The 16055-nt window shown below is 33.6% G+C and overlaps 1 non-coding gene across 1 annotated transcript; it reads left to right on the forward strand.

Moving 5' to 3' along the window:
- The first annotated feature begins 1171 nt into the window (after positions 1 to 1171).
- Trnap-ugg (transfer RNA proline (anticodon UGG)) lies at positions 1172 to 1243 on the forward strand. The gene has a single exon. It is a non-coding gene; the product is annotated as a tRNA-Pro (tRNA).
- Positions 1244 to 16055: the final 14812 nt, after the last annotated feature.

The raw sequence follows: 16055 nt of genomic DNA on the forward strand, positions 1-16055 counted from the left end.
CCTACCAGGCCGATATAGACTGTACTCGAGTATTATTCCCTCCCGAAATCCGATGTCGTAAAACGCGCAACGGAATATGAAACAAAATTTTCTTTGAACAAAATCTGCCGCAACATTCTTTTTTGTATGAGTTTCGATAATATAGAAGCCATTTTACAAAATATTGACATACATTTTAATAAAATGAATGTGGGAAAAAAGCCGATTACAACCAATTAAGCTTTAGAATTTCCGGGTACGTTTTAGTAAACTTTCCGTTCCGGGGAACATTTAAGTATACTAAAGAGTACCCGGGTACATTTTGGTCACCGTGGTGTAGCGGATATGGTGTCCGCCTAGCGTTCGGGAGGTCAAGGGTTCGAATCCTTATGCTGGTGTTCTTTAGATCTCCCACAAAGACTCCAAGTATTGGTTGTAGTACCAGGAAACGGACTCGAGAGCGTTTCAAATAAGCCGAAGGCTTTCGATGCAATCGAGCTTAAATGAATAAGTTTAAACTAAACTATCTTAAGTAGCACCCGAGCCGACAATGACCAATCGAGCCTTACTTACAATGTATACAAAGATGCGTGCAAAATGAAAACTTTTTTAATGTACATGATCAGTATGCATTTACACACCGATATTCACAACAATAAAAAAGTCCACATCAGCGGTTAAAACATCATTAAGTTTATTATGGCGTTCTTGTCTATAAAAATAGAAATAAAATGTATATCTTTAATTGCGTATTTTTGGTTTCAAGTTTCCAAGTTTGTTGTATGTATATATGTTGGCTCTCTCGGGATTAAACCCTAGACCTCTCGCACCCGAATACTCAAACCATTAGATCAACGAGGATTGCCTTTGATCACGACTACTAAATAATATATCTCAACATATCGAAGGCATAGATTGTCATTATTTTACTTAAAAAAGACTGTATAGAAACAATACGTTGTGCTCGTCCGGGATTTGAACCCGGAACCTCTCGCACCCTAAGCGAGAATAATACCCTTAGACCAACGAGCCGTACGTATGGTGACGTTTCTTGAATAGTTCTTATATTTGATCTTTGATAAAGCCATTACATCGCGATAACGGTAATAATTTTTAAAGATTGCACAACAAATGATGGCAAACTATTAGAACTTTCTTATCCGATTGCGACGAAGTTACGGTACGTATATGTGGCTCGTTGGTCTAGGGGTATGATTCTCGCTTTGGGTGCGAGAGGTCCCGGGTTCAAATCCCGGACGAGCCCTACTATTTTGAAAATGTCATCCATACAAATAAATTGAATGTATTTATTTTCATTCAATTGAGCATCTGAATAATTTCTTGAATATTTAAACAAATTGTCTGATAATTGCACTGAATTGTCTTGAAAATAACTTATGGGACATACATGATGTTTGAAACGCTTGGAGCGTTCCGTATTTGAACGAACATAATCTAAAAAATCCAGCAATAACGATTATTGCAAATTTTAAATAATAAAGACACTTCATGCTGAACGATTAAAGAAGAATGTTACATTCGTCATTATTCTTCATATTGCATAACCTATCAAAGCTTCCATCGGCCGGGAATCGAACCCGGGCCGCCAGCGTGGCAGCCGAGCATTCTACCACTAAACCGCCGATGCGCCTTTTTCTTTAAAGGCTTCTAAACAAGCTCGGCGTAAAGCGATAGATCGTCTTCGATTGCAACAAACTGCTTTTTCAAAGTGTGTTAGATACGTCAGTTGATTTTTTAACCAAAATATATCAATGGTTTAAAATGCCCGTACATTATTTTTGCACGTCGTTGTGCCATATTTTCCTAATGCATACATGTATATTGGACATGTCTTAAGAGATTCTTTAACGTTTAAAACTTGCCTCTTCCAACAACTTGTGAACCAAATCCAAAAACTTCGAATACCTCTGACGGCTCTTTTTAATAGTTTAACTAGCGATTCTGTTAAAATACGAATGTATTTATGCATACATTATCATAACTATTGTTCCATGAGAATGCAAGGAAAACAGCGCATAAATTAATTTTGGGCATGCACAATACACTTCGTAGCGCATTGTCACATTCAGCGTAAACTCCGCGGACAATCGCGCAGTTTCGTGGTGATTAGCATAAAGACCGCGGTATGATCGCGGGATTGATCATGAAGCAAAAGACGTCACTTAAGGACAGTATCACTGGACGGAGTAGATATCGCGGTGGGTCGATGTGGCATCTCAGCGCTAAGCGCTTAGCGACTACATTCACGTAGTCTGCGGCGATTTAGTCTCTTTTCATTAGATAACAGGCTCATTTCAATGTTTTCACAAAACCATTTTCAAATAATTTAACAATTATACGTTTAACATACTTAGTGAATACATATTGAAAATTGCAATTGCCGTTATATAAATGTACACGTATATAGGTGTTTTGTGTGTTGTATGTGTCTATTTGTACATGTTGAAATTGAGAGCTTCAATTTCAGTATCAGGGATCGAATGTACTGTTAATGTGTTTTTGAAGTTTATAAATCGCTTTCCTTTATGGTAACCAACGATGTCCGTTTAGTGATCTGCACGAAATATGTGCGCAAAACTGCGATTGCATTAATGACGAGGTGCATATGTACTCACAGATCCGCAATAGCAAACATTATCAAACGCTCTTGGATTACGATTATATGGACTATAACCCCATAGCCATACTTAACTCTTTCTCAATTAAATTATTTGAAACAGTATTTAGAATCCAATTATCAAATACTTCATAATTTAAATAAAATACGTATGCGTTGTTTTCTTTGCGTTCCAATGAAACAATACTTTTAATAATGTATGCATACACACATTCGTATTTAAACAGAATCGCTAGTTAAACTATAAAAAGAGCCGTCAGAGGTATTCGAATTTTGGATTGGGTTCACATATTGCTGGAAAAGGAAAGTTTTAAATGTAAAGTAATTTCTTAAGACATGCCCCGTATACATGAATTAGGAAAATATGGCATAATGAAGTGCACAAATAATGTTTGTGCATTTTAAATCAATGATAGTTTTTGTAATAAATTTAACCGACACATTTACCACATTTGTCCAAAGAAGTTGTTGACAATCATATATGATCCATCGCTTTAGTCCGAGCTTGTTTTAAAATAGGCGAAACAAGCACATCAGTGGTTCGGTGGTAGATTGCTCGCCTGCCGCGCGAGCGGCCCGGATCGATTCCGGCCCGATGCAAGTTGTGTTAGTTGTTATTTTTTATAAATACTGTATTTGATTGTTATGCATATTGAAGAATAATGACGAATGAAACATTCTTCATTTATCTTTCAGCAAGAATTGTCTTTAACATTAACAATTTGCAATAATCGTTATTGCTGGATTTTTTAGATTATGGTCGTTCAAATACGGAACGACCCTTGCGTTAAAAAAAGAATGTATGTCCCATAAGTTATCTGCAAGACAAATCAGTGTAATAATCAGACGATTTGTTTCAATATTCAATAAATAATTCAGATGTTCAATTGAATGAAAATAAACACATTTATTTTATGCTTTCCGGTGGTTTATAGAGAAATATCAGTGAAATAAAACTGGTATTTCACTGTTTAAAACAGTGAAAAATAACAGTGAAAAATAACGATATTTTTCGATGTTTTACTTCGAAATGACGTCATTTTTTCGACGAAATGACATCATAATTCCAGCGAAATTATCCAGTTAAGCTCTTTTACAATGTAAATCTACGGTGAAAAAGCATATAATAAAAAGAAAATTTGTTGGATTCGATGGAATATCGATTTTAATTCACTCGTGATCATAAAAATACATATTTTCACTCGTGGCTGCGCCACTCGTGAAAATATTATTTTATATGATCACTCGTGAAATAAAATCGATATTCCATCGAATCCAACAAATATCCTCTATTTATTACATTTTATTTATTAATTGCATGGATGACATTTTTAGTATAGTATAGTAATAGTAGGGCTCATCCGGGATTTGAACCCGGTACCTCTCGCACCCATAGTGAGAATCATACCCGTAGACCAACGAGGCACATATACGTGTCGGAACTTCATCGCAATGTGATAAGAAAGTTTTAATAGTTTGCCATCATGTGTTGTGAAATCTTTAAAAACTATTAAAAACTAAAACAAAATTTATTAAAAAGAAAACAAAAGAAAACTTTAGAAATATTGTTAACGCTTTCTGCGGGTACGTTTTAGTATATTTTCCGTAGCCGGGGTAGATTTATGTAGTACTCAAGTCAAAAATGACTTATCGAGACTAACTTATATACTGTTATTAATTTGTTGCCTATTTTATATGCGTTTATACATGCACTTAAAATATTGACTAATTTCGATTTCATCATCATGTGCACCTTTTAAAACTGCTACTTCAGCTATTCAGAAAATGAAACAAAAAAACGACGACAATGTGTCTGGTCCATGAAAACAATATATGAGTGATTATAAATGCTTGGAGTAACATCGTTGGCACATTATCAAAGTCTAAAGCGTCTTGGTTGATTAATTTCAACGCATCATTTTAAGCCAGTTTTTACAGCGTCTGAAAACACTCTTCAGCTATCACATTATTACATTGTATAACTCATCGATTGTTGTAATACAATTGTAACGAAGTTAAAACTCGCCAATCAATTTCAAAAAGACATGACGTAGTTTTCAAATCGGATTTTGTTGATGAAGGGGAATAAATACCTCATGAAATAAATACGATTTTATACCTCCCCTGTCACTTTAAAGCTGTTTTAATTGTGAGGTGCTTCGTGTTTTTGTTCCTGTTTTCAAATGATTGCTTGTATATTCTATACTTACTATATAATCTGTGTTTTTATCTTTTTATGTTCATTTTTTTCCAACTTTTTGTTATAATTTTTAACATGTACACATAAAGGGCCCGTGTGAAAAAAATAATACGTATGTGTATTATATGCGACAATTTATTTTTGAATCATTTTAGGAGACATTTTGACATTCGCCTTGTTGAACATGTGAGAAGGATTTTTGTTATGTATATCAGGGTATAACGGACAAAGATATATAAGGCAAGTAAATTGTTTTCAAATAAATCTGAATTTAGTCAGTCATTTTTGAAACTCTATAGTGATGTTACAATAGCAAGAAGGACTTTATATGGTGCCATAACTTAAGACAGTACACGAACTTCCTAGCGCTAATTTCCGATGGAGCATTCAGATAAAAGGGCCCTGAACCGCTTTAAGACTGTGTATAGAATCAAGATCGTGAGATATACTTCACATACTTATGCTATTCTATTTTTACGTATCAAACACTATAACAGGACCTGTTCACGTTTTGGTAAATATACAAAACTGAACAAATGCAAGGACACAGTAAAAATGAACATTATATCCATTATATACATCTTTTGACGTTTTATAAACATGAAAATTATAAAGCGTTACAAACGCGAAACAATTGAATCAGTTAGAGAGTTATGCTGGTAATTTTTGACACACTTTGAGGATTGCTTATATAAAGTATAACATGCACCACTGACTGTATGAGCACGGATGACCGAGTGGTTTAATATTAGACTTTAAGAGTAAGTGGTTTGAGCCCAGTTGAGGATTACCTTCTTTCTTTTTTTAAATTTTAGTCGTGTTTGTTAATGGAGCTATTTAGTTCCAAATGTTTACATTTATCAATTGTTAAAGCATTACATGACAAACTTAAATGCATGAAAAAATCTGTTAAAAGGTCCCTTTAAAGGGATCTTTTCACGCTTTGGTAAATTGACAAAATTGAAAAAAGTTGTTTCAGATTCGCAAATTTTCGTTTTAGTTATGATATTTGTGAGGAAACAGTAATACTGAACATTTACCATGGTCTAATATAGCCATTATATGCATCTTTTGACGATTTTAAAACCTAAAAATTATAAAGCGTTGCAACGCGAAACGATTGAATAATTTGGAGAGTTCTGTTTTTGTCGTTAAATGTTGTGAAACTACGAAGATTGCTTATATAAGGTATAAAATACGACAAGTATATGTACTAGGCGGAATAGCACAGTAGGCTAAAGCGTTTTTACTTCAGGGCTCTGGCAGGACTCCAGGGGTCACTGGTTCGAAACCTGCTCCGGGAAATGTTCTTTTCCATTTTTAAATTTTATTCTTGATTTTTTACTGAAGCTTTTACGATCCAATGTTTACATTTATCAATATAAAGCATTTAATGAATAAGTTAAAAAATGCCAAAATCTGTGAAAAGGCCCCTTTAAGCAAAATTGTTTCTATTGTTCATTTGTTTTGCTGGCGGAAGACCTAATATTGCATTGTTTTTTGCTCAACCATCATGGCCAGTTATGAAAAGAAAACTGCACCAAAAGCTATTCGTCCGATTACACATTGTTTACCGAATAAAACACAGCGATTGTGAGTTCAGACAAGTAAGAATTACATTTTCATCGCGTTTGTGAATGGAGATTCTTTAATGACTGTAGACATAAAGAAGGCCATGTCTGAAGTGCTAATGATGCGTATGCGTGTCATTGTTGATTATGATTATGATGATGGTGATGCTACTGCTGCTGAAGCTGCTGCAGCTGCTGCAGCTGCTGTTGTTGTATCTGCCTTTGATGCTGATGAATGAGATGACAATGCAGATGAAGAATGGAAATACTATGATAACTTCATAAGCATGTTAATCATGTTGTTATTGTTTTGTTGATGAAGATGTTACTCGTGGTGGTGTTGACGTCGACGAAGATTATGTGAACATTAAATTTCGATTTATTTTATTTATAGTCAACTCAACATCAATTTCCAGTTCTAGAGCGTATTAAATAGTAATCACAATACATAAGAAAGACAATGTGTTGTATATTAATATGTTAAAAACCGATAACTGAAAAATATATTTCGACTATTACAATATTGATAGATTCTTAAGCATTTCATAAATACTTCAATGTGGTATTCAGTATCGGGGTTTACGTTTCGTTGTTCAGTGCGTAATGTAACAACGACACATTTTTAAATTATTGAGTAGAACGATCAACGAGAATGATGTTCTATTTGTTTGTTCAACCTACAGCAACTGTTCACGACACTAAACAATACAGCGAAATGCTGAATATGGTTAATCATATCTATCATGTATGTGTATGATTTCACATATGAGAAAAACTGAAATGATGTGCAATCAGCATTCTTTCCAGATAAACCAGTGATGGAAGAGAAAATCCTCATAGCGCTCATCTGTGTGGGATTTGCCGTGGTAACGGCCCACTGTGGTCGCCATTATTTGCTGTTGCAGAATCAAACGTTATCGCCTTCTTTATCATGTCGAAGCTTATATTGTCCTTCCGCGCTTTGGAACTGTATATGTTACAGTAAATCTGCGAAACTAGGAATTGAACGAAGTTATTAAACGATTCAGGATTTTCGTGAAATTACTGTTTAACTTAGGGACTTCACGAAATGCTTAATTTTCTCAGAAATTAAGCGAAATGACTGGAAATGGTGACATAATTTTACACAATTTAACAAGAGGCCTTAAGAGGATTCAGGAAATGTGTGAAATGTCCTTGTTGGATTGTAATGATTACATAATTATATTGCTTTCTGTTTAATAGTGTAGTTAGTAGTAAAAAAGATACCATTGTAAAAACATATTGATTAGTTTGTTATGTGTGTTGTTATTAGAAGTTTTTATATGATCTTATATTTATTGACATATGAGCCGCGTCATGTAAAAATGGGCTGTATGTCCTATTCGGCCAGCGTAGCTCCAGACCAGCCTGTGCAATCACGAAGTCTGGTCATGAGCTATTCTGTCCGCTATAAAGTCACGCAAGGTTTCGTGGTCTCCTTGGCGGACAGGGTAGCCTCTTACCATACCTCACGGATGCGCAGTATTGTCGAATCTGGCCGCATATGCCATAAGTCCCATTTTCGCATGACGCGGGTCATGTTGTTAAATCGTTATATGTGACTTGATAACAATACACATTGATTTCCTGGGCTTTTACAATATGTTAAGTGTGAATACGGAAGACATTTTGTTTAACCGATTTAGAAAGTTATTATAATGTGTAGGTTTGATTGCGTTCAATTACAAAACTGCTTGCAATACAATTTTTGATAACTAGTATATGAAAGTAATCTTTCTGGCTAAAAAAAAAGAGCCCTTATGTTAAAGAAAATTGCTTCAAATTGTTCAACCAAGAAGAATCAAAGTGACATCACCTTTATTGACAGCACACTTAACGAATGTATGACCTCCGTAAATAGTGACCGAATTTACAATTAGTCAATTGTCAAGGTACACTTCATCCATCCATGTACAGGAGTGCTAACTTCTTAAAATGTCCACATTTTTCAATGTTAACATTAATAAAGTGATGTCTTTAAATTTTAAATATTCTGTTTATATTGCAAAAAAAAGTAAATTTTAAGTAAAATATATTCCAGGAACCAATTTGACCTCTGCCCGCAACGCCCTCTTACCGATTTGGATATAGACACATAAAAAAACACTATAACACTTCGTGAAGCTGTCAGGAAGACAGAGTTGGGTGGTCATGGATACTTTCATTGCGACTGTAGCCTTGGGAAGAGACAGTGCCAGACTCCTCTAATGTGTAACTCCAGTGTAACTCCTCTACTCTCCAACCCGTCAGCAATATTTGTATAAACGCACAATGTTTAAGTCGTAAATTAACGTATTTATCTATAGCTTCAATGGGTCAATACTTTCTCATCGTGTAAATTTATTCCGATTTAATGTGTTCATACAAAAATACTACATGTACTAAAGTGCACGTCTATATATAGTTACAGCACCTGGTCTGTTGCAACACGCACGCACCTGACAAACGACAGCAACAATTCCGCACTCTTATAAAAACACATTTTTTTAAATGTGCACGTAGGTACTTTAATCAGCAAATATGACCACATGGCTATAGTAAAGCGAAATATACATGTACTGAAATTAAATTGCTACCGCGTTGATTCTTCAGCATTCAATTGCTGACCATTTGCTTTTACCTTTCCAAAAGTAAATATTGTGTTCAATAAAAACCTGCCCGACATTGTCTTTAATGTACTGAATTGATTTCCGTTTTATATTACGTTAATGGTTAAGCTGTAATTATGTGTTAATCGTCTGTGGTAAACGCTTACTTCATTGACCGTCGTCAATCAAATATATCTGCCGCCAGTTAACACAGCCCTCGTAAGCATTTTGTAAACCTATTGGACGGTGAGAATTACAGTTTGGCGACTAGAAAGTAACACAGTAATTTATTGTGACGCATCTGTGTCAGTACATATGGATCTGTAATGTGGCTTAAATATTCGAGTTTGTCATGTTATCTCTTATCAGTGAATTATATATTATCCCATGGGGCGTTTATGGCGATGACGAAATGAAAAAGATGCATAGTGCTTCTTTAAAATGTGTGTGCAATTCAGATGTTTATCGATCGATTAAGAGAAAAACAAAAAAATATTTTTTGAAAGTCTGTCGAAGATTTATTCGGATTGACAAACGGACTGGAAATATTGCTTGGTTATCGACCGACTGTGAGTTAACGGCTGGACATATTATTTGAAGTTAACTTTTTTTGAAAGGTTGTCCAATTGCCCATAGGATGATCAAAGGATGCTTTGGATTAAAGCTATTTTTGACATTTTTGCGGCCCGCGAAGACAGGTCTATGATAAATTCTAGTTAATGACCTTGTAATGATTCCAATATCACAGGGTGGGGATTTTTTCATGGCTCTTTGTCAATTAGTTTCTCATTTAACATGATTTTATATATTTATTTCAATATATTGGGCTCCTAAAAAAAAAATTCTGTCCTGGGTACGTTACTTCCACCTGTGTACCCGTCGTGATATTTTAATCAATATAAACTCATAATTGTAAACAATACGGTATTTTAAAACTTCTTTTTTCGTAAAATGGTTGACGGTCCCTTTAACTCAAAATTTATTAATGTTGGTTTTGTCGATACACAATTCTATTGCGAAACAAAGATGTACATTCGCCCAATCTTCACGGAAATAACAATGAACGTTGCGGATGTCTTCAATTGATCAATTAATAAACGGAAGACAAAGGTCCACTAAGAAGAAAAAGATTCACGAAACAATGTTATATTCTTAGCGTATTTAACAACCATTCTGGAGTTAATATGTGTAGATTATTCTGATAGAAACACATTGTTTACGATATGCCCGGGGTTTCAAAGTCTGGTTTTGACGCCATGCGACCCCTGTGTAAAGCTACGCATACAGGATTCCTACTGGTTTTTATTATTGGAGTTTTAGGTAAGTTCAATTTTATTATTGTTTAAAAATAATTTTAGATTTATTGGTAAAAAATGTTTTACTCACTGAAGCTACGAAAATAATTTCGATTCTAACATAACATTTGTGTTTTATTTCAATTTATGATGTGATTTACATTGTATCTATATCGCAATAACGGGACTTGTTAACACATACATTAACCTTAAAATGTCACCAATTGTATATACTTACACAATGTTATTATAAGGAATAGCCGTTACTAATGAAAAAGCAAATCAACATTTTTGAATTCATTTTCACCGTTTTGAATGCTATGTTCGTTTTACACGCATTTTCGAAATAATCGTATTAAAAGCGTTACACACGCTTTATTGTTTTGCTAATTTGGGTTGATGATTATCAATAAATAACCGATATTTCAAATAGTTTTATTATTAAATAGTGTTATTTCACCTGTTTGTACGCATTTATTTCCAGAATACGTGACTTTCTTTAATTTGTCATTTTGCCATTATATGAACAAGTCCTGTTAAAAAGAGTGGTCCGATGTTACTTATGAATAATTTATTTAATTTATATTATACTAATTAATGGTTACGTCAATTTCATTTAAACTGGCAATTTTCTTTGTGTCAGTATTCACTTTCGCACTTGTTCATTAGTGTCTTATTTGCCTTTTTTCATGAAATAATAATCATCATTTAAGAATGTAATGAAAATAACATATTTCATTTTTAAAATACATAAGTGTTTATGTGTACATATTATGACTAGCAAATAAAAGTGAAATAATTGACAGTTTATTTATTATTTATTTTATATTGCTTCATATTGTAACTAAGTTATCTATCAACAAGTGCAGCCTGGATACAACATTCAAAATGCGGCGTCGGGAATATTCGTCAAGCTTTACTTACAGGAGTCCATTCGTACAGCAGACCGCATAATGCTCGTAGGAATTGTTCGCGTTATTCTTCAAAGTAAGGCAGTAGTAAGGTAAAAATATAACCAAGTTAATGTTTGTATTTAAAAGCTATGTTTACATTTAAAGATGATACTTTTTATTTTTCCATGAACATACAGCCAAATAACCGACGTAATACTACTAAATAACTTAAAGCATTCAAGAGAACCAATGTCAATACCATCATGATTTATTTGCATGTATGTGCGCATTACTATTATTTACTGGCCGTCGGTTAAATCCTTTCATACGAACTTAAAAATCGTTGTTAATTCGCGGATATGCTACGATAAATCGAAAACAAATGTGGACGCGGCGTAGTGGAAATAATTTCCGCCTATGCAAGATATTGTTTTATACAGGAAACTGCCTCGAGAGCTTTTGATGAACTAGAGATTTGTCGCAATCGAGCTTAAATAGGTTAAAATAGGTTTAAACAAAATTGAAACAAATCTTAAATTAGAATGTAATTATTTAGTAACAAAATGCTGGTATCCATTTATCTGAAGTACGAGACTGTAGTTAATTGGCCTATAAAACAACGGCAAATACAACGAAATCTGGCTGATAAAAAATAAATACCTTAAAAACGATAGCTTCGGATACACCTGGATTCACGTACATATTTTTTAAGGTTAAGCTTTCGCTATATTACCATTGTTGTCATATTTAGAGTGTTACCATCATCTTGCCTTATACGATACAGACCGACAGCTAAAACCAATCACTTAACATAAAATCTCATATTGCTGTGATCAAAACAGTTCGTTTGCCTTTCACTTAAACTTAACTCTCTCTGTAGAAACCATTGAGTTGTTTAAACCTTAAAGATGGTTGACGTTGTTGATTAACGTGTGTTGTATTCCACGAAACTAAAATATGTAAATGTTTCACATAATTTAGTGTTCACAAACTGCAGTTACACGTCAACATTTGAAAGCGAGGTCAGCGCACTAACACGATATGGATTTTGGAGTCTCGTAACATCCCATATTAAATCAATGTAATTCAAATTAATTGTTTGTTCCAACAAAAACAACATCGATGTCACTTTAAAGCAAGTGCCCATCGTCAGGTAAAGTAGTTGTTGAATGTCTATCCAAAACCGACATGGATGCACATGACAAGCAGGATACGGAGAAAGCTGAAGAACTCGCCCAGAACCAGGGCGCCCGGATGAAGTAATCCCAGATGGTAACACACAAAAATAAGCTAACGTGTGATAAAAAAGTTGTGTGAAATCATGACTGATTTTCCAATATGTTTTTCACATCAAAAGGAATTGGTGAAGAAGTAAGGGCATGATGTATAGTACAATTATATACGAACCATCTGCTGACTATATACGAGCAAATACAAACGTAATTTTAAGGAATATTATAACATGTTATGTGATTTTTTGTGCAAAACGTGTCATCGTTTGTCCATGAATTCCAAAATCGTAGAATTAACATACGCATCATTTTGTAAAGACATAAAATGTACACGCCCATACGCACATATGTTCAAAGTAAGACCGTTTGTTTCAAACACGAATAATAATACAATTGTTTGTGAAGAAAGATACGAACAGTTATTGTGATGTCAACCTCATTTCACTTTTATTATAACTTGTTATGATACATTCCTCATATATCAACACGTAATTTTCGAGAACTAGTTGATATACAAACCATAATTATGCATGCAAGAATAAAAAGGTTGACTTGTTATCGTAATGATTACGTATGGTGAGTTTTATCGATGAAGTAAGCATGAGTAACATGTGTTGCTTACTGTGCAAGTTCTCTATGAAACAGACACATGTCTGAATATATTTCGACGAGAACAAACATATGCAAGTTTGTGCAGCTTATTGATTAATCAATTCTGCATTTTGCTGATTTATTGCAAGAACAATTATTCACTACCAGAAAACGTAAACAACATTGCGAGAGTGCTCTCTGATGGTTTTCAACTTATGAAACGTCGCAAGGGTGATTTCTGTTGGGCATCGATCTGGTTTTTATCATGATAGTTTTGTTACTCGTCAATATTTGCGTAACATAGAAAAAACAATGATTGTACATTGTTTATTTTATGATTTCATACGGGTTATAAGGAAACGTCGTATGTTAAAAAATGGTATTGTACCTAAATCAAGCAGTAAATAAATATTGTGAAAGCATTATCCGCTTGTGAAAGTATAAATTGCTTTGATCACAAATCCACAATGTGCCAAAATAAATACCATAATATTTATATTTATGCTAACATCATACATACTATTAATACATGAGTATACAAGAAGACTGCAAGGTACAAACACATTATGTTTAATAGTTCGCACCAGTCCTCTTTATGTTTATTATGCATTGTTATATGCACATCTAATTGAATTTGTATATTTTTGTAAAGACATGTTTTAATAAATACATGTCAGTGCTTACAGTCAAATTAAATTACATGTGTGTTTCATATAAATTCTCATACAAAACATTGTATCTAGGCCAAGATTCCAGCAAAACACAATCACTCGACGGAACTATTTTTTCCAAAAGGCTGTGTCAATTGTTAAAGTATGAATGGAAACGTGTTGTTATTGAAATCAATGTATCATCGGATTTTAGCTAAGCGTTTACATTTTACAAACAAATATTACTTAAATTTTTCGTTTTAGCTAAGCGTTTACATTTTACAAACACATATTACTTAAATTTTCGTGTGGGCAACTCAGTGCTTGATAATTGAAGTTTGACGGTAGCGACATATGTTTGAAATAACAAGTGTCGTAATCAACTGCGTATATAAGAATTGCCAACTGCTCGCATTTAACAATGTTAACGAATTCATTTTGTTAAAGTTTGTCAAGTTGAAATGGGCTTTTTTTTTATGTCAGGATGACATTATAAGTTAACGATCTTTCCAAAACATATCTACGAGTATTTAGTAGTATATAATACACGTCAATATTTTCCGAGAAAGCGCACATGATTTAAATGTCAGATTGACATGGTTTTTGTAATGTCTGGTCGACATGAACAGTTTTCGATCTTTCTAAAACATATCGAGTATTTAAAAGTATATAAAACACGTTAACATTAACTGTTAGTCAAACGGAACTACAAAGTAGTGCTTTGTTGTAAGGGTCTTAGTGTCAAACGGTTTGAAAATATTTACCTTTTTCAACCGTAATAAATAAGACGTTACTTGTTATGATTGGAAAAATGCAATGCTTATATTAATATTCAGACACATCCACATATACACATTGGAAATTGTGCGCACTAATTATCCTGTTAACGATGTCATTTCAAGTCATGCAATATTTTCCAGGAAAGCGCACTCAATGTTTCTATATGTCAGGATGACATTTTTTTAATGTAAGAATGACAGTGTACGTTAATGATCTTTCCAAACATATAGGGTATTTAGCAGTATATATTACGCGTCAACAACGACTGCTATTCAAGCATACTTTCAAACTAGCGCTTTGTTGAAAGAATCGTATTGTCAAACTGTTTGTAAAATCTTTTGATTCACCAATTTGAAAGTGATAACATGATACGTGACTTAAGTGAAATATCGTATATCTGTTATGTTTACGTAATGTTTTAACACAACTAGTTTTGAATTTATTATAGTCGATTTATAGTGTGTATTCATCATATATGGAATTAGTTTGGCAAGACTTTATAAACATTATTTTTGTGTAGGTTATGGCGACATCGAGACGTGTTCTTGTGATTTGCGTGATTTGCCTAATAGATAAGATAAAGTCATAGTAATTACAAAACTACAACTACTACTTCTACTACTACTACTTCTACTACTTCTACTACTACTACTACTACTACTACTACTACTACTTCTACTATTACTACTGCTACTACTACTACTACTATTCCTACTATTATTACTACTACTTCTACTACTACTACGACCACTACTACTTCTACTACTTCTACTACTACTACTACTACGACTATTACTACTACTACTACTACTACTACTACTACTACTACTTCTACTTCTACTACTACTACTACTACTACTACTACTACTACTACTACTACTACTACTACTAGTACTACTACTACTACTACTACTACTACTTCTACTACTTCTACTACTTCTACTACTACTACTACTACGACTACCACTACTACTACTACTAATACTACTACTACTACTACTACTACTACTACCACTACTATTCATTTACATGAATACACTTATAAACACACGTATAAGTGATTAAATAATCATTTAGTTAATTGATAAATATTTCTTTAATGATAATAATAACAATAATAATTATAATAACGCTCATAAAAGTAGAAATAAATAATAAAAATAAATCATTATCATTATCATTAACACCATCATCATCATCATCATCATCATCATCATTATTATAATTAGCAGCAGCATTAGCAGCAACAACAACAGCAGCAGCAGGCTAGTAACAGTACCATTTATATTACTTTCACTACTATTAATAACAATGAAAGCTGTGTTAATCTTTATTCGTAAGGCGTTTGCTGAGCCCGTGCAAACATATAGTTTTCCATAGAAACTCTTTTGCAGCATACTATTGCTATATATAAAGAACTTGCAACAACTTTCAGCTCATTTGGGGCTTTGTAACTGCGTTTGAGTAGTTAAGCCGAGATAGCCTATGCTGGTTGTTGGGATGTTTTGATGATGCCGATGCGAACCATGTTCACTAAATTCCGTGTCCAATTCTCTAAATTGATATTATATAGTTACATCAGATGCTCACATTATTTGTTTCAGGAGTAGATGCTTC

This window comes from Dreissena polymorpha, chromosome 15, assembly GCF_020536995.1.
Source record: "Dreissena polymorpha isolate Duluth1 chromosome 15, UMN_Dpol_1.0, whole genome shotgun sequence".
In the NCBI taxonomy this organism is placed as follows: Eukaryota; Metazoa; Mollusca; class Bivalvia; order Myida; family Dreissenidae; genus Dreissena; species Dreissena polymorpha.